At 44.9% G+C, this 20,945-nt stretch overlaps 1 protein-coding gene across 1 annotated transcript in view; it reads right to left on the reverse strand.

Annotated features, from left to right (window-relative positions):
- SLC9A9 (solute carrier family 9 member A9) overlaps positions 1 to 20,945 on the reverse strand; it is a 273,537-nt gene that overhangs the window by 131,492 nt on the left and 121,100 nt on the right. The window lies entirely within an intron of this gene.

Raw genomic sequence — 20,945 nt, forward strand, 5'->3', positions numbered from 1 at the left:
GCGCTATCCAGGAAACCGCAATATCTCGATGAAACGACACCAGTAGCAGCCAGGCACATTTTCGCACCGCAGGCGTGGTCGTGCGCTGCCATCACAGTAGATCTGGACGCGGTGCGACGCGCGTTGCAAGTGGATCAGTTCGCACAGTCCAAAATGGAGGAGTTGCGCAGAGGTGTGCAGAGTGGCGAAGATTTCCAACTACGCGACGGGCTGCTAACTCGCAAAGGTGCCCTCTACGTGCCAAGCGACGAGCTTCGCGCAAAGGTTCTGCAGCAGTTGCACGACGCCCCCAGTGCGGGCCACTTCGGCAAGGAGAAGACAATAGAACTGGTGGCAAGGGACTTTTGGTGGCCTCGGATGCGTGGAGAGGTAGCGGATTACGTCGCCAGGTGTGACACTTGTCAAAGGTCCAAGCCAGTACACCAGAAGCCAGCGGAGCTGTTGGAACCGCTGGAAACGCCACAGCAACCGTGGGAGAGGGTAGCCCTGGACTTCGTTACTGACCTGCCCAGCTCCAGAGGGAAGACGGCGGTACTGGTGGTTGTGGACCTGTTCACCAAGATGGCGCACTTCATTCCGTGCGCAAAGGTGGTGACGGCGGAACAGACTGCCAAACTCTTCATTGATCACGTGTTCAAGGTGCATGGGCTGCCGCAGTCCATCCTGTCCGACAGGGGGCGCCAGTTTGTTTCCAATTTTTGGCAGAAGCTTTTAGGTATCCTGAACGTCAAGATCAACCTTACGTCGGCGAGACACCCACAGACCAACGGCCAAGCTGAGAGGGTCAACGCGATCATGCAGCAGTACCTGAGATGTTACGCCAATCAGCGACCCGCAGCTTGGGTGGACTACCTGCCGATGGCAGAGTTTGCCTATAACAACACGAAGCACGCGTCCACGGGGGTGACGCCGTTCTTCGCGAACAACGGTCGTCATCCCAGAACCTTCCCGGGGTTCGGGGCACCGAGAGAGGGGGTGCCGCAAGAAGCCGACCAGTTTGCAGCGGAGCTGCAGGAGGTGCACGAAGAGTTGCGGAGACATTTGGAGCTGGCCAAGCAAGCATATAAGGTGCAGGCAGACAAAAACAGGAGAGCGGGGGAGGAGATCCAGGTGGGGGACTGGGTGTGGTTAGCGGCCCAAGCGATGCCAGCCAAGTCGTTGGCCAAGAAGAAGCTAGGGCACAGGCAGTTAGGGCCGTACCAGGTGGAGGCTAAGATCAACCCTGTAGCCTTTCGACTAGCCCTCCCCGAAGGTTCCAGAGTGCATCCGGTATTTCACAGGTCGGTGCTCACCCCCTACAAGGCACCGCACAGGTTTCAGGAGTCTGAAACAGTCCCGCAACTACACACTAAGTCACAGGAGAGGGAGAGGGCGCCTAGGGCCGAACCACTCAACGAGGTCACAGAAATCCTGGACTCGAGATGGGGGAAAGAGGGGGTAGAATACCTTCTAGCCACAGAGGGCACTCCAGCCAGTGCCAACGGTTGGGTGCCGGGCTACGCTTTAGACGAACCTCTTCTAAAAGACGAGTTCCATGCCCTTTTCCCGCATAGACCCATGCCAGCCGAGTACTTTGATGACTGGCTCTTTACGCCCACACTCTCAGACAGTACTTTCCGGGGTTTTTCTTCAGCCGAGGAGAGAACGCCAGAATCTAGCCCGCCCAGGGGATCGTGCTCAGGGGTGGACACAGAACCCTCTTATTGGTGGGACGAGCAACCAGAGGAGGACTGGCGCAGGAAATGGCTGACGGGACCTTGGCCGGCAGCACCAGACGAGGTACCAATGGAAGAGGGAGAAGAGAACACTTTGGGTCAAGAACCCGAATTCGAACACTCATACACCGAACTGCAAGCAGAGGAAATGGAGGTACACAACCTGTATCCGGCATCCACCTCCGAAGAGCTGCAGCTCCTACAACCTGCACCCGATGGGCGGGAGGGGGGAAGGGGGGGCTTCGAGGGGGGGATGGATGTCAGGGTTTCAGGGACAGAGAGCGAGGGGGAGGGGTCCCAGGGTGACGAGGAAGAGGACGACGATGACCCGAGGTTGTCAGTGAGTCCGTCAAGTGAATCCGAGGATTCCCAAAAGGGAGCCCCCCTGGTCAGGCCAAGGGGCAGTAGAGAGGGAAGCAGTCAGAAGCAGGGGAACGAAGAGGGAATCCCCAGTGGGGGTTGGAGATCGGGACCGGCCTCTCCGTTGGAACGGAGTGAAGGGGGTGGAGTTACCAGTGTGTCAGAAAGAGCAGAACAGGGAGCAGAGAGGGGAAGGAGTTCGGAGCAGAACATCCTGCCGGAAGGGGAGGAGTGTAGTACCGAGAGTAGCGTAACGGTCGAAAGGAAGGTCAGAGGCAACGTACGCGCGCCAAGTTCAAATGTGGAGGCGCGCGGAAATGAGGAGAGCCCTGAGGAGGAGCCTGGTCCCAAAGCACGAAGGAGGGGGGAGCAGGCGTCAGAAGACTCAGCCTCGGGGGAGTCCCGAAGGGAGGGAGCACAGGGGGGCAGGAAGACCCTGCGGAAAAGGAAGGAGAGGAAAAGGTGGAGCAGTACAAGCCTCTTAAGCTGGTGCAGGGGCGGGACTGACTCAGAGGGGACTTCAAACATCTAAGGGTAAAAGATGCTGAGCCACGGAGCTTGGATGTAACGACAACAATGTTCTTCAATAAAACCTTTTGTATGTAACTTGGACTGGATTTTGGTCTCTTGTGAGCTGGGACCTCGGGTGGCTCTGACAACCACCATAATTTATTGTGCACTAAATACATAGATCCTGTATATTCAAGCCTGCACAAAACATTTTGCTGCCTGAGGCTGACAAGATACGACCCTGCCTCTATTGCATGTAGAGATGCTGACAGGATTGGCAGTTGAATCTTACTTCAGCTCTGGGAACAGGATAGTATCCTTCACCACACCTGAGGCAGCTGGCTAGATTAGGGCACCCTGAAAAGGCCATGAGTCAACAGAGCAGAATGGTTGGCAGGGTGCAGTCAAGCAAAACAGCAGCTGCACCCCAGAATCTGCCACCTGAGCCAGTCATTTCAGTCTGCCTAATGGTAGGGCTGGCCCTGTCTGTATAAAAGCAACATGTAGATGTGTTTGGTACATGAAGGCAGGCACTGAGGCAGATAGTACATGTGTCCTAATTTAAAAGTTCACCAGGTCATTTCCATGTGATGAAAAAAGCTGGGGGGAGGGAGCAGAGATAATGAAAGCATTTTGGCTTAAATACTATAAAAGTCCCATTTAGCTGATCCCAGCCAACTGCAGGCACCTGCCACCCTGCTGAAATGTGTGAACCATCCCCTTAACAATTTGAGAACACTATTAATATTTAAAGACATTTTTGAATGTTTAAACAGATTGTCAAGTCTTTTATGAAACAGTTTGGAAAGGGTTTTGCATCTGACATTCTGTTTCCTCAGACTACTCTCATCCAAGACGACATTTCTTTTTAGCAAAAAAGAAAAGAAGAGAGAGAAAAAGGCAGTGCAGAAAAAGAAGCAAGCTCAAGTGCTGATGAGCGGAGAGAAAAAGCATTTCTGAGCAGAGTTCACCAGTAATGCTCGAATCACATCGATTTCCGGATTCCTATGCTGAGCAAAACTGAGTGCCATTTTTCTTTTAAGTGAAGATCTAAGGTCTCACTCTTACAGGGCCACAACACTATTATGATTCATTTAAAGAAGAGACATGGATGAAGATCAATCCTGAAAAAATGTGCCTTGTGGCAGGAGAAATGTCTGACAGGAAGTATTGAAGCTGGGCTGGCTCTGTCTCGTTACATATCCCCACTAAATCATCTAGAAAAACTGTGGACACGACACGAAACTGAGGTCACACCCACACCATACATCTAAAACACTCTTACACCACTTTAACTGTCCCAGAGAATCCTAGGACTGCAGTGTGCTAAAGGTGCTGGGAATTGTAGCTCTGTAAGGTTAGCACCCATAACAAACTACAGTTCCCAGAATTGTCCATGACTGTTCAAGTAGTATTAGAACCTTTTTGTGATAGTATTCATTGCTACAGAGTACCATAGCCTCTTTTCTTGCTGCCATGGCAGCCATTTTGTGCTGGCACCCGCAAGATATGGGTACCGACAACTCATTTTTCTGAAGACAGCCCTGTTTAGGGAAGCTTTTAATGTTTAATAGGTTATTGTATTTTAGTGTTTTGTTGGAAGCAAAAAATTATTACCAACGAAAGCACTGGGAGCAACAGGAAGTTTATCCTTTTATCCTTTAGGAATTTCTTAGTCACCTTTTCAAAAACATGGGAAACCTGATCAGCAGGATAAATAGAAACCTAATGACCATCCACAGTGAGTGATTTCTTTTAGATGTATCAGGCATGCCGAGTTGGGCCCAACGTTGGGACGGGGCTGTCGCATGTGCATGATGTCACAGACACAATGCCACTCCTGTCAGGCCATGCATGGGCATCCCTTTGAGGATTACCAGAGCATCTTCCTGGAAGGCACTCTGGTGATTGCAGTGGGGAGCACAGTGGACAAAAATCGTACTCTGTGCCTTCTTCCCCACCCGGTGCTCACCTGATGGCAGTAGGGGGCACAGACGGCGAAAATAGCCCTCTGTGATTCCTGCCCTCTGCTGGCACACTGGTGCTCAACCAGGAGTGGCAGCCCCCTCAATTTTGGGGAGGAGGGGCTCAGCCCCCTGCTTCAAAATATTGAGGGGGCTGAAGCACCTTCTGCCCCCAAATAGCCAGTGCCCCTGAGATGTATACATTCTGAGTTAAAGACCTGCCTCATTAATTTCAACAGAAGCAGTGGGTCACTGTGTGCATTTGTTTGCACAAGAAATTTGATGCCTCTGCTGAAATGAATGAGGCTGCCTTTATATGCAACAGTGTTGTGTGTGTGTGTGTAACATTGTATGTGTGAGGGAATTTGCAGTGGGAATGACTGCAAGATTCACTGGGTAATTCATACGCGATACTGAAAGACTGCTGTGGGTTCATCTAGTGGAAAATCAAGGAGCTGATTTTAGTTAACTCTCTCTTTTCTTTTCTTTTTTTAAAGAAAAGGTGCATGTTTTTCATATTTTTGGTACAGCATCCTGCTAATCCACAGAGTTTTCTTAAAATCTTCTGCCCCATCTGTTCAGGGAACAAATCTGGCACACACCCAAACTTCTGCTTCTTTCAATCAAATGCCCAAAATAATTGTTGAGCAAATGAAGTTATGTGACTACAAATCTCCTTGCAATTGCAACTCATTTGCAAAGTTTATGGTTATTTCAAACACCATACACAGTGAAAACACATGAGGGTCATTTAAGTCCAGTCTCTGTGACTGCATAGATTACTCAGCAGGGCCCCTTGTATTTGGAAGAGAGAGCTCAGGCTTAAAACCACCTGGCTGTACGTCAGGTTTTTCTCTGTGCTGAAAAGTAAGGGCTAACAAGGCTACATGCCAGCTGCTGTGTTTATGTTTCTCATAAATCAGGCCAGAGGTGTTCAAGAAAATCACGGCCTAGCATTAAAAGGCTATCAGCTGCTTGAACTGAGAAGATCACCTCTGCTTCCTTTTAGCCACGACTCAACCTGAGGTGCTTGCTTCTTTTGAGGCTATTTTCAGTTGCCTGCATAGAACCTTTTTAAAAACAAAAACAAAAATGCACCCATTGCTCTATGCCAGAGATAGAAAGTTCTCTGACTTTACTAGATCACCTAGTTGACTTTACTAAAGTAAAGTAGTACAGCAATCTTCACTGCACAAATCTAATGCTGTGTGATTTTTAGGATCTTTTGTATGCAGTTTTGCCCTAATATACACATTGTTGAAAACAACTTTTTCTGACTTTTTCTTCCAAGAACTGATAGAATTCGGATTTTCTTTCATTTTTATTGTTTGCTAAGAAAATTATGTGTCTATGGTTATTCTTGTGTGTAATTTGGTATTTGTGTTTTTTCCCCTTTTTTCTTGTTGTATCAATAAAAATCTTTTAAAAAATTAAAAAAAGAAAGCAACTTTTTCTAATACAGTGTATTTTGCACGTTACTTTCACTAATAAATGTATTTTTGTGCACATTTTGTCCTAGAATATGCTTTGCTTTTTTTTAACCTATTACTTGGCTGGAAAACTACACTGAAAAATTCAGAGGCGGGTGAATTTCAAAGGATGGCTGTGTTCCTGTTCACGTATTGTTTCAGAATGTGCAAATTAGGTAGTTTCACCATTAAAAGTGAACTGAACTGAATTTCTCTCCCATCCCTATATCCTGATACTTTTAACTGGAGATGAATACTTTAATGTTGTAGCCACTGCATCGCTCTGGACCTCACAGCTTTCTTTTCATCTCACTATCTATGAGTATTCTCACATGTGAGGCTAAAAACAGAATATTGGTTAAAGCACCATTTAACAGGAATATACAACCTTCAATGCATGTTTGCATTACAAATGCCTTCCTTTCACTTTCTTTCCCATATTATTATTCACAATAATAACAGTGTTTACACAAACAGGCTAAGAGAGGCTAACAGGCAGTTTAAACATTACTCAGTGAAACATTTTAAAGGATTTTATGTGGGTTTTAATGGCTGTGGCTGAGTGACAAGGGAAGGGCTGGTATATCACATTAGCGAGTTGGAAGAATATGTTGGTTTTCAATGTGACACAGGTTGCTCTGAATCTGCAAATTAGGAAGACACTAAAACTAAGCAATTACTACATCTATGTGTCTGGAGCAGCTAAATATATAAGCAACTTGGAGTACCTGCGCTGTGCATAGGGTGTATTTGCACCAATGAAAATTGCAGGCACTTCATAGTGATACACCAGAGATTAGTGCAAGATGCATCATTCAATTGGGAAGAGTGTATGTGCACATATGTACATCAGTTTAATGCCCATGGGCACAAAATTCAGACTCTGACCACTGTTGTAATCAGTGTGCTGAGGGTGGAATGCTGTGTCATCCTTCACCATACTATTTGAGCAGGAATTCATGTAAAATACTTTGTTGTACAGATAATTTCAATGGGCAAAGCTGAGAGAGATTAATGCCCCCAGTTTCATCCAACCAGGTCTCTGTAATACAAGCTAGGTCAGCATGCTTAAACACATTCAAGTCCTGGATAGCTGTTGTTTTGCCATTCACTGACCTGGCATTGACCAACAGATTTCCAACCCAGAGGGACTCTTGTCAAGAATATCCAGTCTATTTGAAAAGGGAGAACAGTATGGGAGTAACCAGACCCTGTTGTGGTGCCCACTTTGATGATAACAGAACTAGCTCCTGAATATCTCCCTCCATCCTGCAAATTCCACACCCCTGGTTAACAAGTTGGTTGTATGTTCAGTTCTTGTTCCATTGCAAGTCTATTTATTTATTTATTGAGCGTATACTAATATATTTGGATCCAGAACAGAATATACCTATTTTAAGCAAGCAAGCAAGCAAGCAAACAAAAAAATGAATAAATGCTCACATAAAACAGGTGTGGGGAATTTTTGGCACACCAGATACTGCAGCACTATGAGTCCCATCAGCTCCAGCAAGCGCTGCCAACGGCCAGGATTGATGGAAATTATAGTTCACCAGCATCTAGAGATCCAAAGGTTCCCCACACCTGGCCTGTAACATTGTTCCATTACTGATTAATGTATCAATTTGAGCCTGGTTGGCTGAGACCATTAGTAATACCTAAAGATCTGAACAAGAACTGTTCATTTCTGGGAAATCATGCAATTTGCTCTGTGGCAGAAGTAGTTCTGGTAACCATCAGCCCTAGACTGTTTTCTTCTAGACTGGAAATATTTTCCACTTTGTTGAAAGTCAAAAGTCGGTAGGACTGTAAGTACCAATAAATCCTGACATCTAGGTGATCTTCCCATTCTGGAAGTGTGGATTAATTATCTCTAAAGGGCTTACCGTATCTACCACTGCAGCAGAGGGCAGTGGACCATGTCCAGAAAGGTGTTATTAAAAAGAATGAGGTCTTTTGTCACACTGAAACACAACCACTTGGCTGCCCAGATAAATGTCATGCAGCTCTACAGAATGCCAGATTTTAAAGGATGATTGTTCAAGATGTGTTTAGAAATGCTCATTGCTTCATATGTTGTACCCTGGCCACAAACACTAGCTATCAGGATTCCAAAACACAGAAGATACCCGGTGGGGACTCTTTATGTTAACCATCACATAGTTTTGGCCTAAGTAGGGAACATTAACTTTGTGGTGGGACGCGGGTGGCGCTGTGGGTTAAACCACAGAGCCTAGGACTTGCCGATCAGAAGGTTGGCGGTTTGAATCCCTGTGACGGGGTGAGCTCCCATTGTTCAGTCCCTGCTCCTGCCAACCTAGCAGTTCGAAAGCACATCAAAGTGCAAGTAGATAAATAGGTACCACTCCAGCAGGAAGGTAAACAGCGTTTCCGTGAGCTGTTCTGGTTCACCAGAAGTGGCTTAGTCATGCTGGCCACATGACCTAGAAGCTGTACGCATGTATACAGAGAATGGACAAAGTTCTGGTACTTCTAGAGGAATTTGGGAAAGTGGTGGGTTTCAAGTTAAATAAAAATAAAACTAAAATGATGGTTAAGAATATGGGAGAAGACCTAAGGAGGCAGCTAGAACGCCAATCGGGAATCAAAGAAGTAAAAAAGATAAAATATCTAGGAGTGTGGCTGACGATGAAAAATGTAAACTTAATGGCTGATAACTATACAAATACCTGGAAGGAAATCCAAAAGGAACTAGACATTTGGAACAGGATTAAACTCTCCTGGTCAGGCAGAATGGCTGCAATCAAGATGTGTATACTACCGAAACTTTTATTTTTATTCCAAAATGTCCCAGTGATTAGAGGAAGTGCAATATTTAAAAAAATTCTCTCTAAATTTATATGGCAAGGTAAAAGACCGAAAATTAGATTTAAATTGTTAACGGACAGAACAGATAGAGGAGGATTCTCGGTCCCAAATCTGAGACTGTATTATGAAGCCTCATGTCTTTGTTGGCTTAGAGAATGGGTCACTTTAAAAAACACAGATCTGCTAGACTTAGAAGGCTTCGATCTAAGATTTGGGTGGCATGCTTACCTCTGGCAGAATAAGGAAAAGGTGCATAAAGGCTTCTCAAACCACATCATCAGAGGAACATTGCTAGAGGCGTGGGAAAAGAACAAAAAACTTTTGGAAAAAAATACCCCCTGGTGGCTATCGCCTATTGACATATTAACTACTAAAAAAACAAACATGGAAGGTGAGAGATTGACCTATGAAGATCTCCTGGAAAGATTGGAAAGAGGATGGAAAATTAGACCTAATGAAGAGTTGAAAAGCAAATTGACAGGTTGGCTGCAGTATCATCAAATTAATGCTTTATGGAAGGAAGATAAAAAGATTGGAATGAATGAGAAAAAATCTAAGTTTCAGGTAGAAATAATAGAAAGTAAAACTAAATTGCTATCTAAAATGTATAATCAACTATTAGATTGGGACACCAAGGATGAAGAGGTTAAAGAGGTTATGGTAAAATGGGCCATAGATATTGGATATAATTTGGATTTTGAAAAATGGACAAAGTTGTGGACTAAAGGAATGAAATTTACTGCCTGTACTGCCCTCAGAGAAAATTTCACCCCTGTGAAATTGCAAAAAATATATAAGACCGGCGACAGAAGTATAAATCTAAAGAGGGAAGCTTCTACCACATGTGGTGGAAATGCGAAGAAGTTAAAAAAAAATGGGATTCCATCTACAACGAACTAAAGAAAATACTTAAATACACCTTTGTCAAAAAGCCCGAAGCCTTCCTTCTGGGTATGATCGGAGAGGAGATTAAGAAAGAAGATTACATAATGTTTCAATATGCAACTGTAGCTGCCAGGATTCTGTTAGTGCAAAATTGGAAAACCCCAAATATCCTGACCGTTAAAGATTGGCAAATTAAATTATTTGAGTATATGGATTTAGCTAAAATGACGCAGAACATTAGACAGCAAAAAGGTAGAAAGTTTATTGACGATTGGTCTAAATTTATAACATATATGGAAACAAATTCTAGAGATATAAAAATCACAGTAGGCACAATATAACTCTTGCGATGCGTAGATGCTATATAATGAAAAACTGCAGATTGGATTTAATATTTACATAACCCAAAACCGAGATGGAGGGAAGTCAATCGTTATTTGTTGTAAATTAATGTTTGTTTTTTTGGTTGGTTTAGGTGTGTTGTTTTGGTTGATGTTTTCTTTTTTCTTTTTTCTTTGGTATGTGTTCGCTATTCTTTTTTTCTCTCTTTTTGTTGTTGTTTGGTAATAGAAAATGAATCAAAAGAAGTTAAAAAAAGAAGAAGAAGAAGTTGTACGCTGGCTCCCTCGGCCAATAAAGGAGATGAGCGCCGCAACCCCAAAGTCGGTCACAACTGGACCTAATGGTCAGGGGTCCCTTTACCTTTACCTAGGGAACATTAAGGAGTTCAGTAGCACCCGACAGAAGAGCGTCATTTCACCAGCTGGCCAGAGTGATAATCTTTGCCTTGTATAAAACCTTTAATTCAGGCTTCTCCACTAGTTGTAACAACAAGGATATCTACTCTTTGCCTTTACCTTGCTTCTCTGTGCCTTTGCGTTCACCCAGTGTTTGCTTAACCTAGAGATGATTAATAGGCAATACAATACAATAGGCATTTTCAAATATGTGAAGGGCTGCCACATAGATGATGAACCAAATTTATTCTCAGTAGCCTCAGATTAGGGATAGCGGGGGCGGGTGGGAATTGATTCAGTTCTCATTGAAAGGCGAATCTATGAAACAATATGTGAACTGAAACCCAGCTATCCTTTGAAATTCATATTTATCTAATTTGTGTAATGCAGTTCTCCAGCCAGTGTTCACCGATATGCAGGTATCCGGGGAAATTAACATATCAGTGAAAATATAATTAAAAAATGGCTTAGAGAAATTGTTTGCAAAAATGTGTGCATATGTCAAAACCGCACACAAAAACGTGTTTTATTTGGAGAAATCCACACTAAAATGCTGATAAATCTTCGTGAGGATTTTTTGGTGTTTACATAGCGTAAATTACTGCAGAAATGTGGAGAACTGAATTTAGGATTGAGAAAAAAGGAGAAACACAGAGAGCAGAAATTGACAGATCCTTCCACAGAGAGCTTCAGAGAGCGGAATCCAAATCAATGGGCTTAAATTCAAAGAAAAATGATTCAGACTAACCACTCTTAATAGCGTGAACTATATGACAATTTAATAAACTGTCTTGGAAGGCAGAATACGGTTTCCTTCATTTAGAGGTTTTTAATCAGGGACTGTCAGTGGATTCATGCACTTCTCAGGGCTTGAACTAGCTGACACCTGAGGTTCCTTTCAGTGCCATAATCCTATGACCCTCATAGGACTTGAGTCAGACATTAATTATAACAATTTCAGAACATTGACCTGAATGTCTCTGTTGTTCCCACCGTGTTCTCTCGCTTTTGTGTATCCCAGATAGCAACACAGGTCAAATTGACCCTTTCTGAAGCTCTCCACTCTACAGTGAATGGAGGACTGTCAACATCCACATATACAAAGCTGTGCTTGCTGTTACCCAGCGGGGCTGACTCTAATAGAGTATCACTCCATTATTACCTTTTTGCACTGTGCCTGCCTGGCAAGGATTGGGGCCCAGGTCAGTGCTCTCATTGAAATGATCACAACATATTCTGGCAGATGATGCAATTATCTTCCTGATGTTTCTGAAGGAAAGGGCAGACTGACCCAGCATTGGGATGATAATGTGCATGGGAATATTACAAGAGAGCAGAAATGTATCAAGATTCATTTTCATTCACCAAGCATTTTTCAGAAGAATGGTTTTTATCACAAACTCTTTCTGATAAGATTCTGTCGTGCTTGGGACCAACCCTCCAAAACCTGCAATTCTATATCAGTGCTATTTTGATGAACATTTCAAAGCCTCAGAGAGATTGTCGCGTCCAGGCTAATGTTCTCTGCAGACAAAAATATTAAAAACTTCTCTGGTATCTCCTGGCTGTTTCAATTACATTTTGTTCGTTAAAATGAATAATGTGATCATAAGCTTCTTGATTCATGTGTTTTATGGAATTTTCTTTAAAGCCACAGACCCTCCCAATCTATTGCTATGAGACTGCTATGACTGAAAAGCAGTATACAAATTTTGTAAAAGAAATGACAAACCAGCCAACCAAAAGTTGCCATGGAAAGAAGATAAAAGTCCCTATCAGAGAAGAATGGCAGATTAAATTGATGGATTATGCCAAAATGGCAAAAATGACCGGAAGAATCAGAAACCAGGAAGGAATGGGGAAAATTTATTATTTATCTTAAAAACTATTGTAAACAGCTAAAATCTTTGTAAGATTGGAATAACACTTGTAGTTTAATGCTGAATTTTGGATATAATGGAGATTTAAAAGGCTTGGATTATTATAAAAGATGCAGGATGAAATAGTTAACAAAAGGACCCACATGGGAAGAGGGAAGTTTAGGAGATTCTTCAGAATCTTGTTTTTATGCTGTTTGTTGGATAATTGAGTGTAAAACTTTAAGCAGAAAAACTAAATAATTTTATTTTAAAAAGTGGCTCTGGACTATGTAAGGAATCAAATATATTTATGGTACTGTTCCCCTCTGGTTTGGCCTTATTAAATGTGAAATAAGTAGTTACACTATCTATCTATCTATCTATCTATCTATCTATCTATCTATCTATCTATCATCTATCATCTGTCAGGGAACTGCCTTCGGAAAGACAGGAGGTGGAGAGGCTCTCAGAAGGCAGGAGAGAGTCAGCAGCGAAGGAAGGCACCAGTAGGGGGAAATCGGGAAGTCTTAAGGAGAGAGAGATGGAGGCATGGCTCAGGGACTCTTCCAGCAGTAACAGCGGAGGAGTTTCAGATCCTCCCATAAGCACCCCCACTCCTCGCCGGAAACAGTCGCGCCGAGAATCCAGACGACGCGTTTCCGTCAAGGAACTTTTATGTTGGAATAAATTCCGTAGACGCCCACTGTCGGATTCTACCAGCGACTGACGGAGCCATGCTTTGGGGGCTCCGTTAGAGACAGAGGTTGGCTGGCTAGCCAAAACCCGGAGGGATCAAGCTTTACGCACAAGCAGCTCATTATCCCATCACAGCAATCCGACAGTCTCTGAAAGCAGCTTGTGCAAGCAGAGGCATCATGAGCAACCCAGCCGGAACCGGAGGAGCAGGAGCTGGAGCTGGAGCGGGTCCAAGCCTGGAAGAAAGGTACAGGGTGTTGGAGGTCCAGCTCGCGCTGCAAACGGCGAGGCTCGAGGAGAGGAGGGCTCAAGATGCGGATAAGGGGAAAACCACCCCACTCGCAAGAAAGGTGCCTGGATTGGTGCAGAAATTTGGGGGGGATCCCAGGAACTATCAAGCCTTTAGAACCGAGATGCAATATGCTCTCAATCTACAGTTTGATGACTTCCCCGATGAGGATTCTAGAGTGGCGTACGTTATTGGCCATCTAGAGGGAGGGGCGAAGGACTGGGTTAGACCCCTGATGGCAGCCAACAATGAAATCCTAAAGGACACGAGGAAGTTTTTTCGCGCCATGGGCCTGATGTTTTCCAGCGAGATTGAGCAGGGAGTGGTGCGCAGGCAGTTAATGGCGTGTAAACAGGGGAGCCGATCTGTACGTGAGTACTGGACTGAGTTCACCATGTTGATACATAGACTGGGTTGGGACCTAGCGAGTGAACCTATTCAAATGCTGTTTGAAGAAGGGCTCTCTCCAGCAGTGAAAGATGAACTTTCCCGGGCGCCTAGGGCGGAGTCTATGGACCAGCTGACTAAATCTGCGCTGTCCATAGGAGCGCGCCAGCGTTTAACATAGCCACCTTGGGAGGAGCTCCTATTATTTTGGGGATTAGCTGGCTGGCACTACATGATCCGCTAGTAGGCTGGCATCAGAGGGTAGTTTCCTTTGGATCAGCACATTGCCTAGAACACTGCAAGGAGGGAAAGGCTCAGGAAGGGGCCAAGGCCACTCTAGCAGGGATGGAAGTAACGGACAAAGGGAAGGTGCCACGACAATACGCTGACTTGATTGACGTCTTCAGCGAAAAGGAAGCAGATAAACTGCCCCCGCACAGACCTTTTGACTGTCAAATTACCTTACTCCCAGGAGCACAATTGCCAGTGGGCAAGCTGTATGCAATGTCAGACAGTGAGATGCAGGAGTTAAGGGAGTTCATTGACAAGAACCTCAAGCGAGGTTTCATCAGAGAGTCACGAGCGGTGGGGGGCAGCCCAGTGTTCTTTGTGGACAAAAAAACACGGATAAACCCAGGCTTGTAGTGGATTTCAGGGCCCTAAATGCAGTGTCAGAACCAGTGACTTTCCCCATGCCCAGAATTGATGACATTCTGACACGGGTGAGAAAAGGGAAATTTTTTACCAAGCTGGACCTTAGGGGGGCATATAATTTGATACGTGTGAGAAAGGGGGATGAGTGGAAGACCACTATGTTCACCCCCTTGGGGGCTTTTGAGTACTTAGTTATGCCTTTCGGATTACAAGGGGGCTCGGCCTGTTTTCAATCATTCATGAATCACGTCCTGGGGCCATTGCTCTACAAGAACTGTGTAGCGTTCTTAGATGACGTCCTGGTGTACTCAGAGAATGAGGAGCAGCATGTGCGAGATGTAAGAGAGGTACTGAGCAGACTGCGAGAAAACCAGCTGTGGGTGAAACTGGAGAAGTGTCAGTTTCATACCAGGGAGGTGGAATTCCTGGGGTACCGGTTGTCTGACAAGGGATTGGCCATGGATCCCAGCAAGGTTCAAGCGGTACTGGAATGGAAGACACCAAAGACCAAGAAGGACGTGCAAAGATTCCTGGGCTTCGGAAACTTCTATAGGAAGTTCATCAAAAACTTTGCCCACTTAACGGCGCCCATCACGGATTGTCTTAGCAGCAAGAAGAAATTTGTTTGGACAGAAGAGGCGCAGCGGGCGTTCGAACGATTAAAGAAGGCGTTTGCGTCGGAAGAGCAACTTTTGCACGTGGATCTACAGCAACCAATGAGAGTGGAGACTGACGCGTCAGACCGAGCGGTGGGGGCCGTGCTTCTCCAGCCGGGAAAAGATACGTCAGAATGGAGACCATGTGCCTTCTTCTCGCGGAAGTTGAACAAATCCGAGAGGAACTACACAGTATACGACCGAGAACTGCTCGCCATTCATGAAGCATTCCGGAGATGGCGGCACTTGCTGATTGGGGCGCAGCACAAGGTTCAAGTCAGAACTGACCACAAAAATCTGGAATACTGGAGATCAGCCCGAGTGCTGAACCAGAGACAAGTGAGATGGGCCCAGGAGTTCTCCAAATTCCATTTTGAAATTCGTTACGTGCCAGGCTCGGAGAACGTAAGGGCGGACGCTCTTTCCAGGAAACCTGAGTACTTAGAGGGGGAGGGAGTGCCTGAGGAAAGGCATATAATCCCTGAGGACCACTGGGTGTGTGGGGCGGCATTGGTGGGGCAGAGGGAACTGATAGTGAGTACTGAGAACGATGAATACGCCCAAGAGAAACTCAGAGAACTCAGGAGGACAGAGGAGAACACAGGGGGGTTTGAAGAAGAGAACGGGGCGTTGTATTACAAAGGGGCACTGTACATACCCGATGGGGAACTGCGGGGCAGAGTACTCAAACAGTTGCACAACAGCCCCACAGCGGGGCACTTCGGACAGCACAAAACCATGTGGTTGGTTACCAGGGAGTTTTGGTGGCCCAAGGTGAGGGAGGACGTACGGGAATATGTCAGGGGGTGCGACAGGTGCCAGCGAGCGAAAGGGGAGAGGCTGGCACCAGCGGGGCTATTAGAACCCTTACCCACACCAGAAAGGCCATGGGAGGCAGTATCCATAGATTTTATGACGGACCTGCCAAAATCCAAAGGCAAGACAGCTGTCATGGTGGTGGTAGATCTATTAACTAAGATGTGTCATTTTATAGCCTGTTCACATGTGGTCACAGCGGAGGAAACCGCCAAGTTGTTTGTAGAGCATATTTTCAGGTTGCATGGCGCCCCCTTGAGGGTGGTCAGCGACAGAGGGAAACAGTTTACTTCCAGGTTCTGGAGGAAGCTCATGAGCTTACTGCACGTGGAGGTCAATTTTTCAACTGCCCGGCACCCAGAAACAAATGGGCAAGCGGAAAGGGCAAACGGGATTTTACAACAATACCTGAGGTGTTATGTAAGTGACCGAGAAAATGATTGGGTAGATAAGTTGCCCTGGCAGAATTTGCCTACAACAACGCGGAGAATGTGTCCACTGGGATAAGTCCCTTCCAGGCAAACTATGGGTGTCATCTCAGGGCATTTCCAGGAGAAGGAGGGGAGAGGTGGAGTGTACCGGCTGCAGAACACTTTGTTGAAGAGATGGAAGCGATCCACCGGCAACTCCAACTTAACTTAGAGAGGGCCAAGGAAGAATACAAAAGGCAAGCAGACAGAAGCCGAAGGGAAGGTGAAACCATAAGGGTGGGGGACAGGGTGTGGCTATCCACCCAAGGACTGCCGTTCAAGGGAGGGTGTAAGAAATTAAGACCCAAACGGCTGGGACCCTTTGAGGTCATACAACAGGTCAATCCGGTGGCATTCAAGCTCAGATTGCCCAACCACATGAAACTGCATCCAGTATTTCACAGGTCTCTACTGTCGCCATACCGAGAGGGGCGAGAGTGGGGGGAACGTGAGGGAGAGGTCACGCAAACACCAGTAATAGAAGAAAGGGAACGCAACCCACATGTGGCAGGAATCATTGATTCCAGGTGGAGAGGGAATCAGGTGGAGTATTTGGTAGAATGGGAAGGGGAAGCGGAGTCGGAAAACACATGGGTACCGGCAGAGGAGGTCAATGACGAGATTTTAATAGAAACGTTTCATCAACGGTTTCCAAGGAAACCTCAGCCCGTGGGAAGGTTTAGGAGGGAACACTTTGGCACAACCAATGAGGAAGAGGAGTTTGAAGGGTTCCCAGAATCAGGGCAGGAAGAGGGAGCAGAATCTGACGAGGAAGAGAACACAGAGAGAAGAGAAGGGGGGCAGTGGAGAGAAGTGTTCGAATCCTCTGATGATGAAGAGGGTTCTTTCCGGGGTTTTCCACCCTCACCGCCAGTAGGAAAGGGGGGGAGGGGGTGAAGGGGGCCCTGGAGGGGAGGTGGATGTCAGGGAACTGCCATCGGAAAGACAGGAGGTGGAGAGGCTCTCAGAAGGCAGGAGAGAGTCAGCAGCGGAGGAAGGCACCAGTAGGGGAAAATCGGGAAGTCTTAAGGAGAGAGAGATGGAGGCACGGCTCAGGGACTCTTCCAGCAGTAACAGCGGAGGAGTTTCAGATCCTCCCATAAGCACCCCCACTCCTCGCGTTTCCGTCAAGGAACTTTTATGTTGGAATAAATTCCGTAGACGCCCACTGTCGGATTCTACCAGCGACTGACGGAGCCATGCTTTGGGGGCTCCGTTAGAGACAGAGGTTGGCTGGCTAGCCAAAACCCGGAGGGATCAAGCTTTACGCACAAGCAGCTCATTATCCCATCACAGCATCTATCTATCTATCTATCTATCTATCTATCTATCTATCTATCTATCTATCATCTATCTATCTATCTATCTATCTATCTATCTATCTCTATCTCTATCTCTATCTCTATCTCTATCTCTATCTATCTATCATCTATCTATCTATCTATCTAATCTATCTATCTATCTATCTATCATCTATCTATCTCTATCTATCTATCTATCTATCTATCTATCTATCTATCTATCTATCTATATCTATCTATCTATCATCTATCTATCTATCTATCATCTATCTATCTATCTATCTATCTATCTATCTATCTATCTATCTATCTATCTATCTATCTATCATCTATCTATCTATCTATCTATCTATCTATCATCTATATCTATCTATCTATCTATCTATCTATCTATCTATCTATCTATCTATCTATCTATCATCTATCTATCTATCTATCTATCTATCTATCTATCTATCTATCATCTATCTATCTATCATCTATCATCTATCTATCTATCTATCTATCTATCTATCTATCTATCTATCTATCATCTATCTATCTATCTATCTATCTATCATCTATCATCTATCTATCTATCCATCTATATCTATCTATCATCTATATCATCTATCTATCTATCTATCTATCTATCTATCTATCTATCTATCATTTATCTATCATCTATCTATCTATCTATCTATCTATCTATCTATCTATCATCTATCTATCTATCTATCTATCTATCTATCTATCTATCTATATCTATCTATCTATCTATCTATCTATCTATCTATCTATCTATCTATCATCTATCTATCATCTATCTATCTATCTATCTATCATCTATCTATCTATCTATCTATCTATCTATCATCTATCATCTATCATCTATCTATCTATCTATCTATCTATCTATCTATCTATCTATCTATCTATCTATCTATCATCTATCTATCATCTATCTATCTATCTATCTATCTATCATCTATCATCTATCTATCTATCCATCTATATCTATCTATCATCTATATCATCTATCTATCTATCATTTATCTATCATCGATCTATCTATCTAATCTATCTATCATCTATCTTTCTGTCTATCTATCATCTATCATGTATTGGTTTTGCTGCATCTTCATGATTATCCATCTTCCCCCCCCCCCCTGTAGTAGCAGGTAGGGAGGCACAGTCAGGTCTGTGTTTCTGACCTAGCTTTCCAATGCCATTTGCTGCTGCCACTTACCAAGAGCAAGAGGGGCAAACAGTGGCGTAGCGTGGGTTGTCAGCACCCGGGGCAAGGCAAGTGATTTGCACCCCCTAACCCATGGATTTGCGTCCCCTAACCCTAACCCCCAGATGTTGCGCCCGGTGCGGCCGGCCCCCCATGCACCTCCACGCTACGCCACTGGGGGCAAAGCAGCAGGGAGTGTGGTTCAGGCACAGCAGCAGAGCCAGGTGGATGCTCCTGCTCCTGCACCGAGCTCCCAGCTGCCTTGCCTCCCGCCCCCTCTCAGGAACTGGCAGGGTTGCATGGCATTGAGAACCCAGCCCCTGCCACCCTGCCAGCTGCTATTGCTTTCCCTCCCTCTAAGAGCAAATGTGAGCTTCTGAATGGGAACCAAATTGCCTTTACAAAACCGTATTTATATGCATTGTTTATATGCCATTGTGTTTTCTTTTGACGTGATTATAGTGATTGCCATAATTGCTTAAAAAGCATCTTAAAAAGCAGAGACATCACCTTGCCGACAACGGTCTGTATAGTTAAAGCTATAGTTTCCCCAGTAGTGATGTATGAAAGTGAGAGCTGGACCATAAAGAAGGCTGATCACTGAAGAATTGATGCTTTTGAATTATGGTGCTGGAGGAGACTCTTGAGAGTCCCATGGACTGCAAGAAGATCAAAAGCCCCTAATGTTGGGAAAGATGGAGGGCACAAGGAGAAGGGGACGACAGGAGGAGATGGTCGGACAGTATTCTCGAAGCTACTAACATGAGTCTGACCAAACTGCGGGAGGCAGTGGAAGACAGGAGTGCCTGGCATGCTCTGGTCCATGGGGTCACGAAGAGTCGGACACGACTGAACGACTAAACAACAACAACAATAGTGATTGCAATATTTGCTATCTTTTAATGCTATTATTATTATTATTATTATTATTATTATTATTATTATTATTATTACCTGCTTTGAGCTCAAGGCTGTTGCTAGAAAAGCAGAATGCAAGCATTAAATCAAAACCAAGTTCTCGCCAGATTTGATTCACATGTTGTGCTCTGTACTAGAGGATTTTTATGCTCAAATGCTTCCATACCTATACAGAGTTTAGTTGGTGGATTTTGGGGGCCTGTAGAAGGACTATCTGGGGCTCTGGACGAGGACCTGAAGGGTTGAGAGAGATGCAACTGTGTCTGGCTAGGCCAAATAAGATCACAAGTTTTGTAATGTCAGAATGGCATTCCCTCCAAACACTAGCCCAGATGTGAACGGCAGCAGTTTGGCTTGGCAGTGCTATTTGCCAGGGCAAAGGGAACATGTACTACTACAACTATGAGAAAATACAAATACTGATACAAATATTGCATCTACTCAGTTAGGTACCCCCACTAGTATACCGTACTAGGGGATTTAAAAGCTTCTCTTCGCAGGCTGATAACAGACTTTACCTGAGGGGCATTCTGGTATTTACATAAGACTGTCAAAATATTGCACTTGTACATTAATTTAACTGTATTTTTTTTATTCTATATAAATTCCAGCAGGGTTTGCTGTTGCAACCAGTACAAAGACAATGCTAACGAGGAAGGAACAGATCTTCTCCCACCACCACTGCCACCTTGTTACATCCTGTTTCTTTTCCACCGGTTTGCTCTGCTGAACTTCCTGCTCTGCCTTTTAATATAACATGGGTAATTTCTAAATTGATTCTGGAATTGGTGCCTTCCTGGTTTGCTACAACTTTCAGTTCCATCAGCCCATTTACACCCACACCCACCCACCAGGTCCATGTTTCCAGTCAGCATGCAGAAGGTCCCAGGTTTAATCCATGGTATCTCAAGGTGGGCTGGGAGAGACTTCTTCCCAAAAACCTAGAGAGCTGCTGCTGGTCAGTATAGGGAATGCTGAGTGAGCTAGATGGAACAGTGCTCTAACTCAGTGTAAGGAGCTGCTTAGGTTCCTAGGCACAAAGTCATGTGTGCCCTTTGATGAAACACAGTTTAAAAAAACGATGCAGTGATGTGCCTCTGTTTCTCTGTCATGAGACAGTGGAGCTGGATCCAGAAATACTCATCTGGCAACAAAGCAGATCAACTGGCAAAAGTAGGACCCCCTCAAGAACAATAGGATTATGGGGAATTTCA

Source organism: Podarcis gaigeae (assembly GCF_964106915.1).
Source record: "Podarcis gaigeae genome assembly, chromosome: 5".
Classification (NCBI taxonomy): Eukaryota; Metazoa; Chordata; class Lepidosauria; order Squamata; family Lacertidae; genus Podarcis; species Podarcis gaigeae.